Genomic DNA, 26,969 nt, shown 5'->3' on the forward strand with positions numbered 1-26,969 from the left:
AGGCATACCTATGTAAGAATACACAATGGTCAATTTATATGACCAATTATTTTCCTTTTTAATATCTTTATTTAAGCACCATGATTACAAACATGTTTGTAATTGGGTTTCAGTCATAAAAATAACACCCCCTTCACCAATGCAACATTCCCACCACCAATGCCCCCATCTCCCTCCTTCCCCACCCCCTGCCTGTATTTAAGACAAGCATTCAACTTCTCTCACTTATTAACATTGTCATGAGAGTTGTTAGTGTAGTTATTTCTCTAACTGCATTCACCACTCTGTGGTGAGCTTCATATCGTGAGCCAGTCCTTCTAGCCCTAAACTTTATTGTCTCTGGGAATTATTATAGTAATGTATGACCAATTATTTTCTAAAATTCTTCCCCTTAAAGAGTAGAGCCTACAAGTTAAAAAATACAGTGGAGTGCTCGCTTTGGCAGCACATATACTAAAATTGAAATGATACAGCGAAGTTAGCATGGCCCCTGCACAAGGATGACACGCAAATTCATGAAACGTTCCATATTTTAAAAAAATGGAATGGAGCTTTTTAAAAAATTTTATATACAAAAAAGAGCCAAGTCTCATGTTTGAAACATCAGTTGAAAGTAGCCACTAACACCTATAGGCCAATTAGTCCTCTTGCTTCACTGGACCTTCTGTAGATTTTCATGAACAAATAAAGACAATGTTGGACACCCAGACAAGAGAGTTTTAGCCTCTCTTCTTCCACATGTAAATGTTGCCAGTCTTCTGCTGGAGGCAGTCATACCTATAAGACTAAGTGCTTCTGTTTCTAAAACTTTCTTGTTTTAAAACTTTTCTTGTTTCTAAAACAAGTTATCTATGTCTATCGAATAAGTCACTGTTCATCAGATCTGAAAATGGCCTAAAAATCAGCACAGGGCTTCTCATCATAAGCTCTCCAGTAAGTTAAGTACCTTCACACACACAAATAAAGACAATGTCAAGGATCTGAAAAAGAAAAAAAGGTATTTACTGTGATATTTCTTGATCCGGGGCTGTTCCCACTGCAGGATGTTTGCTTTGCACAGAATTCTATTTGCACGATTTCTATTTGTCAATGATTTAGGTGCATATTGCTGTACAAAGAAGCAAATAACATAAAGAGCATTATCAACAGTTGAGAAATAAAAGGATGAAACTAGCCAAAAGAAAAGTTTGGCTCTTTGCCTCTATCTTCTGGAAGGTAATCTCAGAACTTTTGAAATGCCCTGCTTAGTGTCTTGTTTACTTAAAGGTATATTGTCTATGCTAACAACGTGATTTAGAGTGAACATTCTTAACTAGATCTCTGCAAAAGCAATCTATGAAATCATTTATATCTATATTATTGGCCCCTAATAGAAATTATAGACACCCAGGGTTGGAGGAGTTTCCCTGGATGGCAGTACTTTGTACATATTATCACATATTTGTTACTGGCAGAAATAAATGCTATCTTTATTATTTTCCCCCAGAAAAGTACAACTGCAAACTTCAATTCCAGTCTTTCCTGAACTTTGCCCTATGTGTTTTGCCCTCTTGATATTTTGCCCTGTTTCCTTTACTATAACAAACTAGAACTACAAGAATAACATCTTTGTTGAGCTCTTTCTCATGAATCATTGAAGCTGAACATGATCTTGTAGAGTGCCAAATTGCAGCAGACAAAAAAAAATTTTATCATATATACAAACATGCATGAGTGATTTCTGAACATGGTGCTTGAGATCAGTCTGATTTAATCAAAGGTTTGTGGCCCAATGATAGAAAAGAATCCTCGATACAAAAATTAAGACCAAAAATTTACTTTGCTACCAGGAAAAAATAAAATGGTTATGTTCAAGTTAGATTCAAAATAGCACCAGACTTGACCAAGAATCATAATCCATGTTTGAAAGTCAGAGTTTGATTTCTAGACTTACCCCAGAGAAATTTAAGAAGGGTTTGTGAGAAACTAGGCCCACAAATGCAGTCACCTGCTCAGATTCCCTCCAGGAACATCAATCTGACCACATATTGGGTATGCCAGTTTGAGGGCTGTTATCCCCAGATATTTTTTGGAGGCACCCTCTATAGCACCCTATCTTCCTTCTTCTAGAAGGCCTGGCAGTTGAATACATGCCCCTAAAAGTCATCTTATCAGTAATAGTGCTTTGAATTTCTAGACAACTTCCTTTATTTGATGCTGTCACCCCTAAAGGAATACCTCAATTTAACAGACTGGATATATAACCAAAAGAGCTTACTAAACTTTCTGCCACTGTATTAGTGACTTCATTAGAGGTAAAAAAAAAAATTTCACAAGTGTGCTTGCTATTCTACTTTTACTTTTTTTCTTTCTTTTTTCCCCTTTCTTCCATTTTTCGATATTTTTAAGAAAAATAAAAGAAAGAAAGGAAGGAAGGAAGGAAGGAAGGAAGGAAGGAAGGAAGGAAGGAAGGAAGGAAGGAAGGAAGGAAGGAAGGAAGGAAGGAAGGAAGGAAGGAAGGAAGGAAGGACGGACGGACGGACAGACAGACAGACAGACAGACAGACAGACAGACAGACAGACAGACAGACAGATAGATAGATAGATAGATAGATAGATAGATAGATAGATAGATAGATAGATAGATAAATAGATAGCTACAACCATTAAAAAAGAAGGGTGAGCTAGGTATCACGGGGCCAACTCATCCAAGTTTATCATTTTTAATTCTTTTTTTTTTTTTTTGGTTTTTGGGCCACACCCCGTGACGCTCAGGGGTTACTCCTGGCTATGCGCTCAGAAGTTGCTCCTGGCTTCTTAGGGGACCATATGGGACGCCGGGGGATCGAACCGAGGTCCGTCCTAGGCTAGCGCAGGCAAGGCAGGCACCTTACCTCCAGCGCCACCGCCCGGCTCCTATCATTTTTAATTCTTAAAAAAGTACATACATACCTTCACCTTACCACTAAAACTTTAAAATAATAGTTCAAAGATCTTTAGAGTACAATTGAATATTTTTTCATGACCACAGGATTACTGATGAATATAAAAACAAACGGTTTATAAAATTGAAATTATATGGATATGAAGTTCTTTTCATTTTTAGCCTTTTTTAATTAATTAAAAGCTAGTTAAGAGAAATAACTACATTGTGAACTATCCTAACAATGAGAATGTATGAGGGAAATAGAAAGCCTATCTAGAGTACAGGCAGGGTGGGGTGGGAAGGAGGGAGATTTGAGACATTGGTGATGGGAATGTTGCACTGATGATGGAGGGGGGTGTTCTTTACATGGCTGAAACCCAACCACAATCATGTTTGTAATCAAGATGTTTAAATAAAATATATATATGCATTAAAAAAGCTACCCTGTAAAGAAATTTGGTCTGAAGAAGAATATTGTAGCTTCAGAGAAGACAACTCCAGAATTTTTCTTGGTATCTCCACCTGAGATCACACATACCATGTATCCCCAGGCCTTGCAAAGAGAAGACTATAGCTAATTACATAAAATACATACACAGATACTCCTTGCTTAACGACCAAGTTCCGTTTCAACAACTTGGTTGTTAAGTGAATTGGTCGTTAAGTGAGGAACTGCATGTACTGTATACAGTAGTACAGTCTATGCATAGTACTTGACACTACAGTATTCTGAATAAGTAAAATAACAAGAAAGATCAAACTGAAAACTTACACTTTAATTTGCATAGGTTGTGTAATTTACACACAGAACTGCAATGTATTACAGAACATTAAGTTAGTAAAGTAGGTACATTAAAGCACCAAAAACCACAGTACTGTACTGTAGCGTGTACAAGATGGAAAAAGGATATTTAAAATAAAATAAAATAACAGTGAAGAGATGGTCGTAAGTGCAAGCAGTCACTAAGCAGGTAGGTCGTTAAGCGAGGAGTCTGTATTAGGTCATATAGTTTAAAACCTTTGAGTTAGTCATTATATATGGCATGATAGAGAGCAATGGTGACCTTGACAAAAGAAAAAGCAGTTTAAAGGCAGTGGTGAGAATAAAAGTGATAGAATTGTTGTATAAGGCAACTTAAAAGAGAGACCAGCAGCTGCTGATGTTGGGACCAACTCTGCCCAGAAGTTCCTGCAGAAGCCACGTCAAAAGGATCGAGTTGTTGCCACCCATGAAGGGCAGAGCCAGAGAGCCCAGCAGCTCTGCTCCTCCTCTGGGCACATTTCCTAGTTATTGTACCCCAGTACAACAGGTAGAAAACATCAGAATACAAGTGCGACAATGGGGAAATAACTCAGGTCTCCACCAGGCATAGTGAATGAAGATGGCAGTTCCTATGACCCAAAAAATGCTGACCACCTATTTAGCCTCTCAGATAGAATTTAGAGAAGATATATGGAGGATCCTCATAGAACTCAGAAAAAGCATGGAATGATCTGAATAAACCACAAATAAGAATCAAGAAGATATGGAAATAGAAATGAGAAAACTCCAAACTGAAATAACAGGAATGAAAAACTTGGTAGATAAAATTAAAACATCATTGGAAAGCCTCTTCAACAGAATAACATTGGCTGAGGACAGGATCAGTGAGCTAGAAGACGAAATGCATAACAACTCTATACAACAGAAGAGATTGGGAAATTGCCTTAAAAACAATCAGGCAATGGAAAAATCCTCAAAGAATGTGAACAGAAAAAAATAGAAGTTTCGATAAACTCAACAGAAATAACGTAATAAATTATTGGAGTCCTGGAGACCCAGAAAGAAAATGTCCATGAAGAATTAGTAGTTAAAGACATCATTACAGAGAAACTCCCAGAGCTAAATAGTTCATGCAACCAAATCCTGCATGCCCAAAGAATACCAGCTAAAAGAGATCTGAAGGAAAGCAATCCAAGACACATCCTACTCACAATGACAAATCCCACAGATAGAAATAGAATACTAAAAGCAGCAAGGTCAAAAAGATAAATAACATTCAAAGGAGTATCCTTCAAATTTACAGAAGATCTTTCCAAGAAACCCTCAAAGCACGAATGCAGTGGTGGGATATAGTGACAAAACTCAACTAAATGAATGCTTCACCTAGGATACTTCACCCAGCCAGACTCACATTCAGATTTGAAGAAAGCATACATATCTTCAAAGATAAAGATCAGCTCAGAAACTCTAAAGACAAAATCAGCCTTAAAAGAAAAAATGAAAGGTCTACTTTAAGACAAGACAGATCAAACTCAGACACACTAGACTGGTAGGATGACACCAAATCCTATAACAATTATCTCTCTCAATGTCAAATGACTAAATGCACTAAGAGACACAGAGTGGCAAAATGGACCAAAAAGCTGACTCCAACATTCTGCTGCCTACAAGAAACACATCTGAATAGTTGGAACAAGCACAGGCTCAAAATCAAAGGTTGGATGATAATCATCCAAGCAAACAACTCCCTAAAAATAAAAAGCTGGACTAACCATATTAATATCAAATGACACAAACTTTAGACTTTAAAAAGTTATAAGGAACAAAGATAGACATTTCGTAATAATCGAGGGATATGTACTACAGGAAAAAATAAAACTCCTAAACATATATGGATCCAATAAGGGATGAGCAAAATATCTAAAACAATTGTTGACAAATCTAAAAGAAGACATCAATAACAACACAATAATAGTGTGACACTTGAACATATATATATATATATATATATATATATATATATATATATATATATATATATAGCTCTCCACCCCCAGAAAACTGGATACACATTCTTATCCAATTCACATGGATCATTCTCTAGGACAGATCACATGCTGGCCCATAAAGCATACCTCCATAAAATCAAGAAGATAGAAATTGTACAGACTACCTTCTCAGATCGTAATATGCTGAAATTAGAAGTGAACTACAAAGGGTCACAGAAGAAAAACTTTAAGACCTAGAAATTAAACAGTTCATATTCTAACAATGAGAATGAACGAGGGAAGTAGAAAGCCTGTCTAGAGTACAGGCAGGGGTGGGGTGGGGAGGAGGGAGATTTGGGACATTGGTGATGGAAATGTTGCACTGGTGAAAGGGGGTGTTCTCTAAATGACTGAAACCTAGCCATAATCATGTTTGTAATCAAGGTATTTAAATAAATATATTTATAAAAAGAAATTAAACAGTTCAGGGGCTGGAGAGATAGCATGGAGGTAAGGCAGTAGTTCGAATCCCAGCATCCCATGTGGTTCCCCAAGCCTGCCAGGAGCTATTTCTGAGCGTAGAGCCAGGAGTAACCCCTGAGTGCTGCCGGGTGTGACCCAAAAATCAAAATAAAAAAAAAAAGAAAGAAAGTAAACAGTTCAATACTGAAAAACCAGTGGATCAGAAATGAAATCAAAAAGAAAATTAAAAATTCCTAGAAACAAATGAGAGCAAAGACACAAATTATCAGAATTTTTGGGACACAGAAAAGTGATACTAAGAAGAAAATTTAGGGGCCGGGAAGGTGGCGCTAGAAGTAAGGTGTCTGCCTTGCAAGCGCTAGCGTAGGACGGACCGCGGTTCGATCCCCCGGCATCCCATATGGTCCCCCCAAGCCAGGAGCAACTTCTGAGCTCATAGCCAGGAGTAACCCCTGAGCATCAAACGGGTGTGGCCCAAAAACCAAAAAAAAAAAAAAAAAGAAGAAGAAGAAGAAGAAAATTTATAGCTTTGCAAGCACATATCAGGAAGGAAGAAGGGCCTGACATATATAACTTAATGACACAGCTTATAAAATTAGAAAGTGATCAACAACACAAACCAAAAATAGGTAGGCAAAAGGAAATAACAAAGCTTAGAGCAGAAATTAATGAAGTGAAAATCCAAAGAACAATTTGAAAGATCAAAAAATTGGTTCTTTAAAAAAAAATAAACAAGGTCAATAAACCACTAGCAAAACTCACAAAGAAAGGGGAGGAACTTAATAAACTGAATTAGAAATGAAAAGGGAAGATCATTACAGATACTACAGAGCTTCAAAGAATAATTAGAGACTACTTTGAAAAACACTGCCACAAAACAAGAGAACCTGGAAGAAATGGATAAATTCTTGGACTCTTAACTATCTTCCATAGTTGAACCAGGATGATCTAACATATCTAAACAGACCCATCACTATTAAGGAAATTAAAATGGTAATCAAAAGTCTTTTCAAAAGCAAAAGCCTAGGCCCAGATGGATTCATTAACGAATTCTTTGAAACCTTTCAAGAGACCTACTACCAATCCTTTTCAGGCTCTTCCAGGAAATTGAAGAAACAAAAACACTCCCAAACAGTTGTTACAAAGATAACATCATACTGATTATAAAAGTAGACAGAGGTGCTGCAAAAATAGGAAACTACAAACAAATATCCCTGATAAACACAGACGCAAGATCCTCAAAAAAAAAAAAAATCCTAGTAAATAGTATACAATGCCATAAAGGTCATACACTATGACCAAGTAGGTTTTATTCCAGAGATGTACAGATAGTTTAGCATACACAATTCAATCAACATAATACACCATATCAACAAAAAGAAAATAAAAACCATATGATCATATCAATAGATGCAGAGAATATGCATTTGGTAAAGTCCAATGCCCCTTCATGATAAGAGCTCTCAATAAAATAGGAATAAAAGAAACTTTTCTCAATATAGCCAAGGCCATTTACCACATGCCAATGCCAAATATTATACTCAAGGGAAATAAAATAAAAGCCTTTTCTCTAAAATATAGTACAAGACAAGGCTGCCCCCTCTCACCACTCCTATTCAACATAGTGCTGGAAATTCTTGCCATAGTGATTAGGCAAGAAAAAGATATCAAGGGCATCCAGATAGAAAAGGAAGAAGTCAAGCTCTCCACTGTTTGCAGATTACATGCTACTATATTAAAAAAAAACCCTAAAGACTCTACCAAATAGCTTCTAGAAATAATACACTTATATAGCAAAGTGATAGGCTACAAAATTAACAGGCAAAAACCAAAAGCCTTCTTATACATAAATAATGATAGAGAAAAAAAATGGGCATTAAAAAAAAACATCCCATTCACATTAGTTCCACAGAAACTCAAATACCTTGGAGTCAACTTAACTAAAGAGATGTATAACCTATACAAAGAAAACTATAAAAATACTGCTTCAAGAAATAAGAGGACACAAGAAAATGATAATGTCATTGGTGGCAGGAAGATTGCATTTGTCAAGGAGGGTGTTCATTTTATGACTGAGACCCAACTACAAACATGTTCATAATTGTGGTGCTTAAATAAAGATATTATTGATAACAATAAAAAATATGCAGACATAAAAAAGACAACTTAAAGGAGATAATTGTGGAAATTAAGAGCACTGAAGATTTCCAAATATTACTGTAAAGGGAAAAAGGTGTATAGTCAATAGGAAAAAAGATAGCAAAAGGTAAATATTTTAAGACCAGAAAAACATAAGAAGGTTTGGCTATTGATAATAAAAAATATCCAGTAGAACAAAAAAATGAAACAGGAATGAGAGGAGAGAACTGCTGAAGCAGAATACTTTAGATGTCAATATAGAATACCTAGTACATATGTACTAGACCAGTATTAGACCAGTTTGAAGAAGGAGAACTTATTGTTAGAATAAAGTGAAAGAAGAGCATTTGGACCCAGATGCAAGCATTTCTGTTTATGGGTATGTGATGGAAACCTAGGAAAGGTCTTTTCTGACTTTATCGACTTCCTTAGTAAAATACGAAATGGCATCAACTGTAAAGAATGAGGTAGGAACATATTGGAGATTTGGAGATTTGATTTACAAGTGAAAAGATAATGCACTGAGGAAGTATAGTTTATGGGCTGGGGAGAAATGGGTTAGAAATGCCTTCCATGCACCCAAACATCATGGCCCCTAGATATAGTCTTGGAAGCCCCTAATCATCATCAGATATGGCCCTGGTGGCCCCAGCACCACAGGACCTGAACACCACTGCTTTTTGAGATCCTGTCTTGAACTACTAGCCCAAGTAACTGATTGAAGTTCAGAAGTGAACCTCTGGCCTATTAAGTATTGCTTGACAGCCTACTCTAGACCATATACATATACATATATGTACATATAACTAGAATGATTTATGTATATTTTTGAGTCACATGTAAGAATCAAGTGTGGCTTCCAATGTTCAAGTCCAATTCCAGGTTCATAACTTTAGATCAATGCAGATTGTCTGTAGAGGGACAATACCAAAGTTCAAGATCCAGGTTCCTGACTAGGTTTAGACTAACACATAAATACAAAATCCGAAGACAAGTTCAGTTCTAAAAGCAAGTGTAAGAAACTAAATGTTTTAAATGTTTTAAAAACTCATGGCCATCACTGTCACTATGTACCTTAAGTATAACTGTGAAAGACTTGTAATTCCCATTGGTCACAATAAAAATTATTTAAAAAGAAAAACAACTCATGAGCAAATTACAAGTTCAACATCAATGTCTCAGACATCCCCAAAGACAGTTTCAAGGTCCAGAACTTTCTCTACATCTGAACAGGTGAATTTAAATCTATACCCTAAGTCCAGGTTCAATGCTTAGGACCAGATCAATACCATTATTAAAATTTTTCAAATTTTGATAAAGGATTGAGTATAAAATCTTAGTTGCAAAGTGAATAATCATGTGGAAGTCCAGATCTGAGTCCTAAGATTAAGGTCCAAATCAAGTTTCTAGACTCGAATCCAAAATCTAGGTCTATAATGCATAACAAATTCTTTTTTTTTTACATTTGAGTTTATTATTTTAACAAGCCATTTCAGCTTTGACTGTGAACATTTCATTTATTCCAGGGGATTAAATAATGTTTTTTATATAGGATGAAAGTCCCTCCACAAAGATTATATATACTGTCTTCTTATCTCCCCAAGAATAAGGACAAGGAATGAGAGAAGAACTAAGGAGGAAACAGATGGTCTAAAAATAGTTGAAAGCAGTAGCATTTTAACCAGAGAAAGTTGAAGGTCAGTAAAAATGGCTAGAGAGAGCTAGAGATGAATTTTAACTCCAACAGTGATCAAATTTGCATTATGTGGGTCTCATAAAGTGAAAGCAATAATTATCCAATACATAATAGCATATGCAATAATTAGAACTAGAAACAAAGCACTTTAAACTTTCATTTTATTTATTTTTTAAATAATTTCTTTCTTTAATCACCATGGTTACAAACATTTGTAATTGGGTTTCAGTCATAAAATGCATACCCACCTTCACCAGTGTAACCTTCCCACCACCAAAGTCCCCCATCTCCCTCCTTCTTCGCTCCCTGCCTGTATTCAAGACAGGCATTCTATTTCTCTCACTTACTACCATTGTAATGATAGTTATTAATGTAGTTATTTCTCTAGCTGCACTAACCACTCTTTGTGGTAAGCTTCATACCTTCCATCCCTTATCTCAGTTGTCTCTGGGTATTATTGCCATACTGTCTTTTAAATCCCACAGGTGAGTTAGACTATCCTGTCTCTAGCTCTCTCCCTTTGACTCATTTCACTCAGCATAATAGTTTCCATGTCCATCACATATAGAAAATTTTTATTACTTCATTTTTCCTGACAGCTGCATAGTATTCCATTGTGTATATGTACCACAGTTCTTTAGCCACTTTAGCCTCTTATCTGTTATCAGGAATCTGGGTTGTTTCCAGATTCTGGTTATTGTAAATAGAGCTACATTGAACATAGGCATGCAGAGGGCACTTTTGTTTTGTTTGTTTGTGAGTGTGTGTGTGTGTGCTCCTAGGATATATCCCTAGGAGTAGTATAGCTGGATCATATGGGAGTGTATTGTCCAGTTTTTTGAGAAATATCCGTATTTTTTTCCAGAAAGGCTGGACTAGATGGCATTCCCACCAGCAGTGAATGAGATTTCCTTTCCTTTCACATCCATGTCAGCAGTGGTTGTTCCTATACTTTGTCATGTGTGCCAGTCTCTGTGGCACACAGAGATGGAATGATATCTCACTATTGTTTTGATTTACATCTCCCTGATTATTAATGATGTAGGAATTTTTCCATGAGCCTTTTGACCATCTGTATTTCTTCTTTGAGGAAGTGTCTGTTCATTTATCCTCCCCATTTTTTGATATGTTTAGATTTTTTTCTTCTTGTTTTCTTCTGTCAATACCTTGTATATCTTAGATATTAGCCCCTTATCTGATGGGTATTGGTGACTAGTTTTTTTACTTTTTGTTTTATTTATTGGTGAATAGCTTTTTACTCTAGACGCTGTTCCTTTGAGATACAGAAGCTTCTCAGTTTGATGTAATCACATTTTTTATCTCTGCTTCCACTTGTTTGGTAAGTGGTGTTTTCTCCTTGAAGATGCCTTTAGTCTCAGTATCATAGAGTGTTTTGCCTACATTTTCTACTATATACCTTATAGTTTCATGTCTGACATCAAGGTCTCTAATCTATTTAGATTTGATATTTGTGCATGGTGTTAGATGGAGGTCTGAATTCACTTTTCTGCATGTGGCTGACCAGTGTCTCAACACCACTTGGTGAAGAGGCTTTCTTTGCTCCATTTTGCATTTCATGCACCTTTATCAAAGATTAATTCATTGTATGTCTGGGGGTCATTCTCTGAACACTCAAGTCTATTTCATTGACCTGAGGGTCTGTCTTTATTCCAGTATCATGCTATTTTTATGATTATTGCTTTGTAGTACAATTTAAAGTTGGGAAAAGTAATGCCTCCCATCTTCTTTTCCCTAAGTACTGCTTTAGCTATTCTTGGATGTTTAAATTTCAGGAGTATTTGATCTACTTCTTTAAAGAATCTCATGGATATCCTTAAATGGATTGCATTAAATCTATATAATGCTTTGGGGAGTGTTGCCATTTTATTGATTTTAATCCTCCAAATTCATGAACAGGGTATATATGTTTACATTTCCGTGTGTTCTCTTTTATTTCTTGAAGCAATGTTTTTTTTTTTTGTTTGTTTTTTGTTTTTTGGGCCACACCCAGTGGTGCTCAGGGGTTACTCCTGGCTGTCTGCTTAGAAATAGCTCCTGGCAGGCACGGGGGACCATATGGGACACCGGGATTCAAACCAACCACCTTTGGTCCTGGATCGGCTGCTTGCAAGGCAAACGCCGCTGTGCTATCTCTCCGGGCCCGAAGCAATGTTTTATAGTTTTCTTTGTATAAGTCTTTAACTTCTTTAGTTAAATTGACCCCAAGGTATTTGAATTTCTGTGGTGCTATTGTGAATAGGGTTTTTTGTTTGTTTGTTTGTTTGTTTTTGGGTCACACCCGGCAGCGCTCAGGGGTTGGTTACTCCTGGCTCTAAGCTCAGAAATCGCTCCTGGCAGGCTCGGGGACCATATGGGATGCCAGAATTCGAACCACCGTTCTTCTGCATGCAAGGCAAACACACTACCTCCATGTTATCTCTCCAGCCCATGAATAGGGTTTTTAATTTCTATTTCTTTTCTATCATTATTTGTATATAAGAAGGCCACTGATTTTTGCTTGTTAATTTTATCCTACCACTTTGCTATATGAATCTATTATTTCTAGAGCTTTTTGGTAGAGCTTTTAGAATTTTTTTTTTTTTTTTGGTTTTTGGGCCACACCCATTTGACGCTCAGGGGTTACTCCTGGCTATGCACTCAGAAGTTGCTCCTGGCTTGGGGGACCATATGGGACGCGGGGGGATCGAACCGCGGTCCATCCTAGGCTAGCGCAGGCAAGGCAGGCACCTTACCTCCAGCGCCACTGCCCGGCCCCTAGAATTTTTTAAGTATAGTATCATGTCGTCTGCAAACAGTGAGAGCTTGACTTCTTCCTTTCCTCTCTGGATGCCCTTGTTATCTTTCTTGCCCAACTGCTATGGCAAGTACCTCCAGTACTATGTTAAATAGGAGTGGCAAGAGGGGGCATCCTTTCCTTGTGCCAGATCTTAGGGGAAAGGCTTTCAGTTTTTCTCTACAACACATAACAAATTCTAAGATCAAGCTAGGCCCTAGAAAAATCCAAATCCAAGACTTAGATACTATGTCTAGTCTAAGGACAAAATCTCAATCCAAGATCTATGTTAAGGTCTAAGATTCAGGGTCATCCGAAAGCCTAAAGTCTGGGTACAAAGTGCATATCCAATGAGTAGGTCTTGAAGGCAGATACAGGTTTAAAATACTATTCTAAGATCTAATTCCCTTTTTAGTCTTGGTCTTAGTTAAAATCCATTCAGAAATCCAAATTCCAGGTCCAACGTCCACACTCATGTTCACTTTTCTTGAAAAAGTTCACAGATAAGATGAAACAAATTCAAAAGTAATTGAAATGAAGAACATGAAAAATGCCCTTAAATAGAAAACTTGCCACTGAGAGGTAGAGGGAGAAGGGCAGTGCTAGATGTGGGGCATAAGACAAGAAACAGAGCACTATGATAATAGTTAAGGTATTTACTCTGGAAAAGGAGTTGGTGCTGAAAGATGGTAAAGTGTTTTTGAATGAAACTATATCAGTAATAGTTCTATAAACCAGTTCTATATAAAATAGTTCTATACATAGTTCTATATGTACCTAAAAATTTTAACTAAAGTTCCTGAGGACCAGAGCAATAGTATAGCAGGTACAATGCTTTATCATGCTTGATCGTGGTCAATCCAAGGTCCATCCTAGGCGCCTCATATGGCCTGAGTTCCACCAGAAATAAGCCCAACATCCCATATAGTCCCCTGAGTACTGCCAGGGGTGATTCCCTGAGTGCAGAGCTAAGAGTAACCCCTGAACATCACCTGGTGTGGTCCCAAAACAAAACAAAACCAAAAGATATCTACACTTGTATAGATGCCTATTGATTTGGATTTGTTTTTTCCCAAGCCAGTTGGATTTGTTTTGACCTGCTTTAATTTTATAATAGAAACTTTTGAGAACATTCTATGACTTGAGCCTAGTTGCCACAAATTCTACATGAATCTATCTTGTTTTTCCTACTTCAAAATAAGAGGCGCCTTTTGTACAGGGAAGTGTGACTCTAAACTTGTTTTCACATATGCTGCTGAGATTCATCAGAATTTTAAGAGGAATATATGTTTTTATTATTTAGTTCAGATGATGTTAATGTTCCTCACAGATTGTTATAGTAAGCAATCACAAGTTCCTTTAGAGAAGAGTATCTGAGTATCTTGTTTGCACAGATGCTGCTTTGCTTCAAAATAACATGTTTTGGGGGTTTTGTTTGTTTTCAGTTCCACAAAGAGGGAGTTATCCAGTCTCCCTAGTCCTATCTAAAAATCTCTGGAAGGGATCAAAGAGATAGAACAGGAGATAAAAAAAAAAACACTTGCCATTAATGCAGTTATTCCTCATTTGATCTCTGGTATAATATAGTGCCTGAACCCTACCTGTAAGGCACACACACACACACACACACACACACACGCACAAACGTGGGGCCTGAACGATAGTGCAGCGGTAGGGCACTTTCCTCACACACAATTGATCCAGGATGAACCTTGATTCAATCCCTGGAGTCCCAATAAGGTCCTGCAAGCCAAGAGCGATTTCTGAGTGCATAGCCAGGAGTAACCCCTAAATGTCACCGGGTGTAACCCAAAATTAAAAAAATTAAAACACACACACACACACCAATGAAAAATCTTTGACATTGTTCAACCAATAGAATGAGATGTTTCTGAAAAGTTGAAAGATGAATACAATCTGTCTAGAGTCCTTGGAACTTAGAGACCTCCACAGTGAGAGTCCCTTGTGTTTCCTTCCTCACACATACACTAGACAGGGTATTTCAGAAACTTCCAACCCATAACTAAAAGCCAGTACTGACAAAAGCTCTTAGAAAAGTCTGTACTCTAATAAGAGAGTATACAAAAGAGTTGTCCAAAACAAGACATTGGCCTCATTTGCCCTATTCCAGCCAAACACCCATGAAAAAATTCACACCTACCCCTGGCAGTTTGATCAGAGCCTTGTAGAGTTTATAGGGGAAATGGATCTTCCCTCCACCTCCTCACTCTATGCAATTAAATGGCACACTCTCATTTTCCTGCCAGGAGTGTTGGTGAGGCTAAGTCGGGAGCTAAGAGTCCCTGCTTGGTAGAAATAGGCAGTGCTGACTCCACCCAAAGGACCTGCCAACCAAGGCAATGGTGAGCTCAGTCTCTCCTCTTCTCCATCGGTATTTGCAAAGCAAAACAAGGTTCTCTTCACCCCTGGTATCTTGGAGGTCCAGCTATGACCAAGCCTCCTCTTCTGTTGAGCACCAATGAAACTGAGTCAACATTGAACAGGGCAAGTGAGCATCCTTATAGCCCCACCCTACATGACCTCAGGATCCAGGAAGAAGCTGAGATTTCACACTCTCCTTGCATAAATAAAGCTCAATTCCTCCCTTTTCTCTAGTACAATGAGGTCCAGTGAGAAGCTGAACTTAAACATCCACTATTAAGACACACAAAGAAATGTGAGTTGCACCCTGCTTCACTGGGTGGGCTCCGTGTAGCTAAGAGAAAACTGTTGTGTGAAATAAATAACGATGGGGCTGGATGGCGGTGGATGGCGATGGATTTCTTTTTGCCATCCCAGGCCACGTGGCTCAGCAACCCCCATGAACCGGCAGGTTCCAGGCCCAGGTAATCGGCGTAATCAAGACTCACTCACAGGCAGGCTTCAGGAAGCATTAACTTTATTTATGCCCTATTCACCACATGTGTGTGGCCTATCTCATAACCTTTTAAGCACTAGTTATTCTTGGCCCTGCATCTAAACTCCTTTCAGCCATCTTCCCTTTGGGCTCCATGCTGGTCAAAGACCAGAACACAAAGGCCCCAAAGCCAGCGAGCTCAGCAGGGCCGAAAGGGCGAATCCCCTCGGTCCAAGGCTTATCTAACTTTTCCCAGACCCCTCCCAAGAATGGGCCGGGTCTTGCAGGTAAGGTCACACCTAATATCCGGTTCCCAAGATCCCTCCCAGAAATGGGTGGGTCTTAGGTATCTAAACCAAATCCAGGGTCTCACACCAACAAAAACTAAATTTAACTATCTATATATAGTCAGTGCCCACTATTGCCCTGGTCCTGTTGTGTTGCCCTGGTCATGTTTTCAAAGCCCAGATAGATATAGATAAAACACTCATCCTATCCTGAGTTACACCAAAACAAGGAGGCTGCCTTCTTCAAAATTTAAAATACATGGGTCTGGGGCAATAGTACAGTGGACAGAGTGTTTTCCTTGTATGCAGCCAACCCATGTTCCACCCCAGGCACCCAAAAGTGATTCCTGAGGACAAAGCCAAGAGTAAGCCCTGAGCCCCACTTGGGTGTGGCTCAAAAACAAAAACAATGAAATCAAAATACATGATCTAGATTATTATTTCTCAACTGTAGACCTCCAGAATATTCCAGGGGCCACAGGAGAAACTGCATCAATGGGGTTCCTAGGATGAGTCTAGAGGGCAAATCAGAAGGACAGGGTGCCACAGGAAAGTTGAAAGCTGAGGCACTGTTGAAAAAAAGGTTGAGGTGCTGGAGAGAGAGCATGGAGGTAGTGCATTTGCCTTGCATGGAGAAGGTCAGTGGTTCAAATCCCGGCATCCCATATGGTCCCCTGAACCTGCCAGGAGAGATTTCTGAGCATGGAGCCAGGAGTAACCCCTGAGCGCTGCCAGGTGTGACCCAAAAACCAAAAAAAGAAAAAGTAAAAAAGGTTGAGAAACATTCACCTCATGATACAATATCTAAGACAAAATTCTAATCTATCATCTTGCAAGAATCCCCGTCACAATTTGAGTGAGAAAATACCAAAAATATGAATGTTCTAGAAAACATAACAAAAAATTTTAAGAAGTCATCATTAAATAATTAATTAATTAATTAATTAAAATTAAAACCTTAGAGGGTCCAGGGAGAACACATAAATGGTACAGCACATACCTAGCATTTGCAAAGCACTGATTCATTCCTACATATTGCATACCTCCTGGCACCACAGTGGGGCCTCAGCACATGAAGGCCTAATCATTAATCTCATCCACCACTGCTTGATTGTGGACTCTGGAAAAAAAAATAAGAATTTCAATATGCAATTGGAAGCAAAAATTAAAATATCAATCAATAATAAAGAGAAGTTACTTATTAAAGAACTAGTTATAAGGCATGGGGCCATAGAGATAGTATAGCAGTTAGATGCTTGCAGTTTGCATGAAATTAATAGATGTTTAATCTCAATATCCAATATGGTCTTCCAAGCACCATCAGGAGTGATCCCTGAGCATAGAGCCAGGTATAAGACAAAGTACTACTTATATGGCCCCAAAACAAACAAAAATCATAAGGCTTACATATAATAAATAGAAACATGCTAAAGGAGTTCAATAGTAGAATCAAATTGAAGACAAGTCCTGAGAGAGAGAGAGAGAGAGAGAGAGAGAGAGAGAGAGAGAGAGAGAGAGAGAAAAGTAGATTAGGAAAATGAACTACAATTACAAAGATAGGCCTAGAGTGAGCTCAATGGGCTAAGTACATGCTTAGCATGCAGGAGACCTGGGCACCATCTCCTATACTACATGGTCCCCTGAGCACCACCAGGTATGGCACCAGAACCAAAATAACAACAAAATATATAATATTCATATCATTAGAGTCCCTGGAAGAAAGAAGAGAGTAGAAGATGGCAAAGGTACCTATATACTCAAGTATAAGCCAAACCCCCCCCCACTAATTTTACCCTAAAAACTGGGAAAACTTAGTGATTTGAGTATAAGCCAAGGTGGAAAATGCAGCAGCCACTGGGAAATTTCAAAAATAAAAATATATACCCAAAGCAATTACAATAATAAGGAACCAGTAAATAAATAAACAAATAAAAACATGATTACATTTATAATACATGGGGCTGGAGAGATAGCATGGAGGTAAGGCGTTTGCCTTGCATGCAGATGGTCAGTGGTTCGAATCCCGGCATCCCATATGATCCCCTGAGCCTGCCAGGAGCAATTTCTGAGTGTAGAGCTAAGAGTAAACCCTGAGCACTGCCAGGTGTGACCCAAAAACCAAAAAAAAAAAAAAAAGAAAACATTTATAATGTATGATTGTTTGATATACTGTATACTATTAACATACCACATTAATTCAATGGCAACTTTTAATAAAGTGAATAAACCATTTAAGACAGTAAGGCATTGTAAATAAATGGTTAAAAATTCTGAATCCTCGGGGCCGGGCGGTGGCGCTGAAGGTAAGGTGCCTGCCTTGCCTGCGCTAGCATTGGACGGACCGCGGTTCGATCCCCCGGTGTCCCATATGGTCCCCCAAGCCAGGAGCAACTTCTGAGCGCATAGCCAGGAGTAACCCCTGAGCGTTACCGGGTGTGGCCCAAAAAAAAAAACCAAAAAAAAAAAAAATTCTGAATCCTCATACTCTAAGACCCCTGATTATAAGGATTCAGGATTTATAAACAATTATTTACACAACTTTACTGCTTTAAATGGGTTTTTCACTTAATTAAATGTGTCAATAAATATTGTGGGTTAAATAGTTCAGTGGCATCCAGTTCAGTTCAGCAGCCTACCTCTTTAGCTCAGCCGCCATTAGTGGACTGAGCTGTAGCACCCCTCCAGCAGATAGCAGAAGATAAATGGAGACTATGTGCATTTGATCACGCACCAAATCAAATAACCTGTATGACCCAAATAAAAGCCGAGTTCGGGTTTTTCGGCACATATTTTGTGTCGAAAAAGTCGGCTTATAATCGAGTATATATGGTATTTGAATAAATAGTGGCTAAACACTGTTTAAATTTACTAAAGTATATAAATCTACAGATTCAGCATGTTCCAGCAAGGATTAACCCAAATAAATGCAAGCCAAAAATTATAAATAGAAGCTAAAGACCAAAAAAAAATCTTTAAAAGTAACTAAAGAGGGACATGGCAATAGCAACATGGGTAGGGAGCTTGCCTTGCATGCAATCAACTCACGTTTGATCCCCAGCACGCTAAATGTTCCCTGAGTCCTCCAGGAGTTGTCTCTGAGCACAGAACCAGATATGACCTGAAAACAACCAGAAACATAAAACCAAAGAGAAGAAATAGTTATATACTGTGAAGGCCATTAAAAAGGAGATACTGAGATAAATAAGAGAAATTTTGTCAAGCTGATGCCATAAGTAGGAAGACTGTCCTTAATTCTTGTTCAATTAAGGAGACATACCCCATCCAGAGAAAATCGCTATTAAGCCAGAATATTCTGAAGGAAAAAGAACAATTGCATTGTAACAAGGTTTTCCAAAGGATGGTATATTAAACAAGGAAAAACTTTTCTTCTGCAAAGCCATATTTTTTTCAATAATTTAATCAAGGATTTCTCAAACTTTTTTGAACAGGGGGCCAGTTCACTGTCCCTCAGACTGTAGGAAACAGACTATAGTTTAAAAATAAACTAGGGTGGCACAGTGGTAGGGAGTTTGCCTTGCACGCAGCTGACCCAGGATGAAACTAGATTTGATCCCTGACATTCCATATGGTCCCCCAAGCAAGTAGTGATTTCTGAGCGCATAGCCAGGAGTAACCCCTGAACATTACCGGTGTGGCCCAAAAGCCAAATTCCATAGTAAATTATGTTGTTTAAGCTTTTACTTCATGGGTCTCTCTCTCTCTCTCTCTCTCTCTCTCTCTCTCTCTCTCTCTCTCTCTCTCTCTCTCTCTCTCTCTCTCTCTCTCTCTCTCTCTCTCTCTCTCCCTCTCTCTCCCTCTCTCTCTTTCTCTCTCTCTCTCTGTCTTCTCATATTTCTTAAATGAAACTATTTTTGGTTTTTGGTTTTTGGTTTTTGGGCCACACCCGTTTGGCGCTCAGGGGTTACTCCTGGCTATGTGCTCAGAAATTGCCCCTGGCTTGGGTGGACCATATGGGACGCCGGGGGATCGAACCGCGGTCCTTCCTTGGCTAGCGCTTGCAAGGCAGACACCTTACCTCCAGCGCCACCTACCCGGCCTTAAATGAAACTATTTACTTTACCACACACACACACACACACACACACACACACACACACACACACACACACACACAAAATGTGAGTGATTTTGGTTGAATTGTATGTGATACTGCTTAAATGTTTGTTTTATCTGTGTATTTTATATATTAATATACCCTGGGTTGTGTAAATATTTTTCAAACAAAAAGAGGTCAGGAGTAGAAAAAATTAAGCCTGATTAATAAAGGAAGAGAAATTACATATCTAAGTTGAAATGTAATCACCTCTAACATGGAATATACCCAGCTGCAATTCTATATCCTAAAAAATCAATGTGTAGAAACTGAAATCTTAAGGAGAATTTCAGGACCAAAAAGATAATACAAAGAATAAGGCACTTGTTTTGCATACAGCAACCCTGGTTTGATTCCCAGCACAGCATACAGTCCCCCAAACATAGCCCATGGTCACTTCTGAGCAAAGCCAGGAATAGCCCCCCTCGGTACTTCACAGTATGACCCCCCAAAATAAAATACAATTCAAAAGTATAATACAAAATACCTAAGCATAACTCTAATAAAACATGTACATGATTTATCCTGAAATTTTCTAAATGCTGGCAAGAAAAATTAAAGAAGCTTAAATAGAGACATGCTGTGTTCAGAAATGAAATTTTTCATATTGCAAAGATAAGTTTTATGTCATTCCAATCAAAATACCCAGCAAGTGTTTTTATAATTATAGAAAAATTAATTCTAAAATATATGTATGGAAAACAGAGTACCTAAAATAAATAGAGTAATACAAGAGTTAAAGTCATTTGAAAAATAATGAAGGGGATGAATCCCTCGACCGATATCAAGGCTTAACACACACACACACACACACACACTTACAACAATAATACAAATTCTGATTTTAGAAACAGATGGACATAGAGATCAAAGGAACAGAATAGATAATCCAGAAATAGACCCAAGCACACATGTTCAAAGAATTTTTGACAACATTGAGAAAGTGAGTCAGTGAAAAAAGGGGAAAAATCATCACAACAAATGGTACTGGAGCAATTGGACATCCACAGACAAAAATACAAGTGAATATAATAAAAATAGTAACACCTAAAGAAGAGAAATTGGATCACTTGTACATTGCTAGAAAGAATGAGAATGTACTACAATGGCATGACCACTGTGAGAAATAGTTTGGTGGTTTATTATGTTACAACATAAAACCACTGAAAAAGCCAATGATAGAATTGGGTAGTATTTACCCTGAATAAATGAAATGTATGTTGTTCACAAAAATATCTGTATGCAAATATTCACACAGCTTTATTTATAAGCACCTCTAATATCTTTCACTGAATGACGATATAATGTGCCTTCATATATACTTGATGATAAAATAGAAAGAACTTTTGATATATACAAGTTGGATGGATCTCTAGGGACTTACATCAAGTGAACAAGTTCAAAATAATTCAAAAATTTAAAAAAATAATATGTCATATTATTTTATTTTCATAACATTCTTGAAATTACAAAAATAATCTAAATAAAGAACAGAATCAAAATGGCCAACGAGAGGGATTCAAGACAGGAATGGAAGATGCAGGAAGGAATAAAAGGGTGAAACAAAGTGTAGAGGTGAAACTGTACTCTATCTTGACAGTATTAACATCAGTCCCCTTATTGTGACATACTAAAGTTTTGCCAGGTATAGCCATTGAAGCAAGCTGTATAAATTCTTACAATTGCATGTAAATCTGTATAAATTCTTACAATTGCATGTAAATCTGTGATTATCTCAAAACAGATTTTTTTGTTTTGGGGCACTTCTGGCTATTCTCAAGGCTTTCTCCTGGTTCTATTCTCAGAAATCACTCCTGGCAGGCTCAGGGGACCATATAGGGTTTTGGGATTTGAACCCAGGTCAGCTGCATGGAAGGCAAAAGTCTTACCCACAGTACTATCCCTCCAGCCCCTAAACCAAACATTTAATTAAAACATTTTCAAATATGGGACCATAGTGATAACTCAAAAGGTTGAACATGTTTTATTTAATAGGAGGTTCAGATTAAATTCCTTGCACTACATGATGCCCTAAACACTGTTGAGTATAGTTTAGAAAGAAAAATCTCAGGGACCAAAGGGGCTCAAAAAAATATCCTTTAAGAAAAAAAAAATTTACTGAACTTAAAAACAAATAACTGTAGTAGAATGCCTGTCTAGAATACAGACAGGGGATGGGGGGCCTTGGGAGGGGGGAATGTTACGCAGGTGAAGGGGGGGTGTTCTGTTTGTGACTGTAACCCAACTATAATCATGTTACTTAAATAAAAAATATATTTATAAAAAAAAGGTGTAACTCCTTCACTCTCTCACCCACAACCATCAGTACCCCACATTTACTCTTTTTAACTTCAATACTGCACAGTTCTAATCACAGACCAAAGTTGTGCATTGGATTTAACAACCCCCAACTATTTCAAAAGACATGAAATGAACACATATGTCTTTTGAATATTTTATGTGTATTTTCTTTGACAGTTATAACTCTTACTAAGTATTCTTTTACAGTGATGATTCTACCCTCTTTTTATCTTTTCTTTGTGAGCTGTTCAATAAGGAATTTTGGTGAAAGAGTCCCTCAGTTTAATGCTTATGATTGAACCATGACATGGTTCTTACGGCTCCCATATGCACTTGTTTGCATAGGCACATTAAAATTGGAAAATACTATACATACAAATAAGTTCTTATCTAATAGAGATTGGAACACACAAATCTTGTAGTGCAATGGAACCTTACACCCTGAACATTGATATAACGACCAGGCACAGGCATCAGAAGAATGGGCATCCTCCATTCACCCCTGAACCAGGGAAGCTATCTACGAAACATCCAAGGTTTTTTATAACAACACCTGGAAGCAATCCTCTACCAGGGAAGACCCTATCACTGCTCTGACATCTACCTGCTCAAAAGAGACTTCCCTTAACACTAAGAAGACTTGACAACAACAATGACCTGCTTACAGGACAGGGCTCTTTGCATTGCCCTTTAATTGTGAGGTGAAACGAGAGGACGCTTTGCACCATCTGACTGCAATGTAGGATATGCAGATTCCAGGACCTTTAATACAGAAACATGATACCAACAACAGACTGTGTGAAAAATAAAAGTGTAATGGCACTACAGACAATGACCTGGATTGGACAAACTAGTTTGCCTGGAGCCTAGAGTTGGTCTTAGCCAGGAAACTTCAGGGGTAGGGTCTCCTTATATTTAGGCCAAGGCTTTTTCTTTCCATGTCCCTCATATTTTGGTGGGCTTATGCAAACAATAATTGCCACTCTAACACCATTTTTACTGTGCTCCTTTGACTCTAATCCATAAGAAAAACAACCCACTTAAACTTTTGAGGTTAACTTAAACTAATATGCATGTGCATGAAAATGTAAAAAAAAGTACTATGCCTTCAATGTTTAAGGAGTTACATAAGTTTTATGGCTTTAGATTGCTTTGTGTGCTGCTAAGAAATATTATGTATTACAATCTGGAGACTTGCGGGACAAAGTAATTGTACATGGGTTCTGTTTTATTTTTCTTAATGTTCTTTGGCTGAAAGTTCAAAGTTCAGATATCAGCAATTTCTGAGAATTCTGTTTATGGGTGATTGTCCTGCCACTGTAACTTTACCTTGTCCTCTTTCTTTGCATCTTTGTTCTCATAATTAAAAATTAAAATTAAAAATAAATTAAAAATAAAAAGGTGTGACTCAGAAAACAAAGGGAAGGAAGGAAGGAAGAAGGAAGGAAGGAAGAAAGGAAGGAAGGAAGGAAGGAAGGAAGGAAGGAAGGAAGGAAGGAAGGAAGGAAGGAAGGAAGGAAGGAAGGAAGGAAGGAGGAAGAGAAAGAAAGAAAGAAAGAAAGAAAGAAAGAAAAAGAAAGAAAGAAAGAAAGAGAAGAAAGAAGAAAGAAAGAAATAAAGAAATAAAGAAAGAAAGAAAGAAAGAAAGAAAGAAATAAAGAAAGAAAGAAAGAAAGAAAGAAAGAAAGAAAGAAAGAAAGAGAGAGAGAAAGAGAGAGAAAAAGAAAGAAAGAAAGAGAGAGAGAGAGAGAAAGAGAGAAAGAAAGAAGAAAGAAAGAAAGAAAGAAAGAAAGAAAGAAAGAAGAAAGAAAGAAAGAAAGAAGAAAAAGAAAGAAAGAAAGAAAAAGAAAGAAAGAAAGAAAAGAAAGAGAAAGAAAGGACCACTGAATGTTGCACTGGTTAAAGGAGGGCATTCTTTACATGACTGAAACCTAATCACAATCATTTATGTAATCAAGATGTTTAAATAAAGGAAAAAATGAAGAAAAGAAAAGATAAGGCCTCCCAATGCTTACCACAGGCTGTTTTCTTTACACTGACTGTATAGAAAGAGGAGGTACAGTAAATGCTTCCCATATACACCTCAAACCAGGTCCTTTGCCTGGTCTGTATTGTGAATGGGGGGACGAAAGAAAGAAAGAAAGAAAGAAATAAAAAGAAAGAAAGAAAGAAACAAAAAGAAAGAAAGAGAGAGAAAGAAAGAAAGAAGAAAAAAAGAAAATGAAAGAAGGAAGAAAGAAAGAGAGAAAGAAAGAAAGAATAAAAGAAAGAAAGAAAGAAAGAAAGAAAGAAAGAAAGAAAGAAGAAAGAAAGAAAGAAAAGAAAAGAAAGAAAAGAAAGAAAGAAAGAAAGAAAGAAAGAAAGAAAAAAGAAAGAAAGAAAGAAAGAAAGAAAGAAAGAAGAAAGAAAGAAAGAAAGAAAGAAAGAAAGAAGAAAGAAAGAAAGAAAGAAAGAAAAGAAAGAAAAAGAAAGAAAGAAAGAAAGAAAGAAAGAAAGAAAGAAAGAAAGAAAGAAAGAAAGAAAGAAAGAAAGAAAGAAAGAAAGAAAGAAAGAAAGAAAGAAAGAAAGAAAGAAAGAAAGAAAGAAAGAAAGAAAGAAAGAAAGAAAGAAGGACTACTGCAATAGTATATTGAATAAACCACTTATTTTCACACAGTCAACCTAGGTTTGATCCCTGTATCTTATATGGTCCCCGAGTCCTGTCAGGTATCAAAATGCCATCATACCCAGCAATGCCCTTCAGTGTAGGGTATACTCCTAGTAATTCTCAGGGGACCATTTGGTGCCAGAAAATTAACTCCGGGTTCCTGCTTTGAAAGTAAGTTCTCTTGTCCATTGAGCGATCTCATCTTAATTTGCTCCCAAAGTTTAAAAACAAGTCAATCAATGATATATGTTTCTGAGCTTTCTCAGATAGAGCCTTCTGCTCTGTATTCAGTAGCACTATTATTCAAACAATAAGTAGCTACTTTTGAGACTAATTTCTGAGATCGTGCTTGTTGTTTCCACTTAATACTGCCTGTTTCTCAAAAGTTCTCTTTGTCTATGTAGTAAGTAGGTAGAATTGAGAAGAAAATGTGATTTTTGACTGATTTCGCATTTGTCTCTAGTTACTCTAAAAAACAATAATAGACTAGCATAGAATATCTGAGACTGAATATTTTTTTGTTTTAATGTTGTTTCTCTCCACAAACACTGCTAACATTTTTTGTCAACAAGATTGCCCATTAATGTGTTTAGAACAATATCTTCCCCAACTTTAGGATTCAACTCAGGCTCATATCTTTTTTTTTTTTTAATTTTTATTGTGGTCAAAGTGAATTACAATTCTCTCACAGTAATGTTTGAGGCACATAGTGACAATGGGTCAAGGGCATTCCCACCACCAGTGTTGTCCTCCCTCTACCACTATTCCCAGCATGCATCCCACATCTCTCTCCTTAAACCCTGTAATGCTAGTGCAACTGTTCCCCCCTTGTACAGCTTATTGTAGATCGGGTATTGATTCTGTTGTCTTTGACTTTGGATTTGGTATTCATGTCTGATCAGTTTTTATTTCCACCAAATGAACATTTGACTGTCTGGCCTTGGTACCATTGGGGGAAGGAAAAAAAATTCAAACAAAAAAGAGAAAAACAAGGAGGAGTCCATCTAGGTGTTATAAACATATATAATATATTTATATATATTATATATATATCCATTTAGATAAAGGAAGGGAAAAAGGAAGAAAAAAGTGGTAAAGCAAAACAAAACAGAAGCAAACAACAAGGGAGTATCAACAAGATTACAAAAAAATTAACACAGAATAAACCAAATACCAAAACCATCAGCTACAGAAAAAGAAAGAAAAGCCAGACCTGCACGGTGATAATAATTTTGGTTAAACATAGAGAGACCATACTTGTTGAAGATAGTAGAGACAAGATCTTAACATACTTATTTGGGGCCTCATCTCATCTTGGAACCTTTCTGTCATTCTCAGTAGTGATAGCGGCCCTGAAAATGACACCCAGCAGTGCTTTGGAACCATACAGTACTGGGGACCAAATTGGGATTAGCCATAGTACATAAGACTTCCAAGTTCTCCATATGGTCTCCCCAAGCCAGGGACAATTTCTGAGCGGAGTAACTCCTGAGCATCAAACGAGTGTGGCCCCCCCCCAAAAAAAAAAAAAAAAACAAAAAAAAGAAATAAAAGAAAAAATAACAATTAGGTTAGTTGATTTTCTTTCTTTCTTTCTTTCTTTCTTTCTTTCTTTCTTTCTTTCTTTCTTTCTTTCTTTCTTTCTTTCTTTCTTTCTTTTTTAGAGCACTCTACTTTTGGATAGTGGCATAAACCTGTATTACTCAAACAGTTAAGAGAATAACCTCAAGCCAATGACAAAAGAATCGATACCCAATCTACAACAAGCTAGACACAGAGGGGACCACTTATACTAGCAGCCCGAGGGTAAGAGAGAGGGATATGGAATGCAAGTTGGGAACGGGGGTGGAGGGAGGACAACTTTGGTAATGGGAATCCCCTGATTCAATGTTAATATGTATCTAAAATATTACTGTGAAAAATATGTAATCCACTTTGGTCAAAATAAAAATTATTATGAAAAAAGAGAATAATCTCAAGGAGACATCCCACACC

At 37.4% G+C, this 26,969-nt stretch overlaps 2 non-coding genes across 2 annotated transcripts; both read left to right on the top strand.

Annotated features, from left to right (window-relative positions):
- Positions 1-429: 429 nt before the first annotated feature.
- LOC126021595 (U6 spliceosomal RNA) lies at positions 430-535 on the top strand. Its single transcript, XR_007500098.1, has one exon. It is a non-coding gene; the product is annotated as a U6 spliceosomal RNA (small nuclear RNA).
- A 23,790-nt stretch (positions 536-24,325) lies between these two features.
- On the top strand, positions 24,326-24,458 carry LOC126021130 (small nucleolar RNA SNORA51). The gene has a single exon (XR_007499740.1). It is a non-coding gene; the product is annotated as a small nucleolar RNA SNORA51 (small nucleolar RNA).
- Positions 24,459-26,969: the final 2,511 nt, after the last annotated feature.

This window comes from Suncus etruscus, chromosome 10 (genome assembly GCF_024139225.1).
Source record: "Suncus etruscus isolate mSunEtr1 chromosome 10, mSunEtr1.pri.cur, whole genome shotgun sequence".
NCBI classification, from domain to species: domain Eukaryota; kingdom Metazoa; phylum Chordata; class Mammalia; order Eulipotyphla; family Soricidae; genus Suncus; species Suncus etruscus.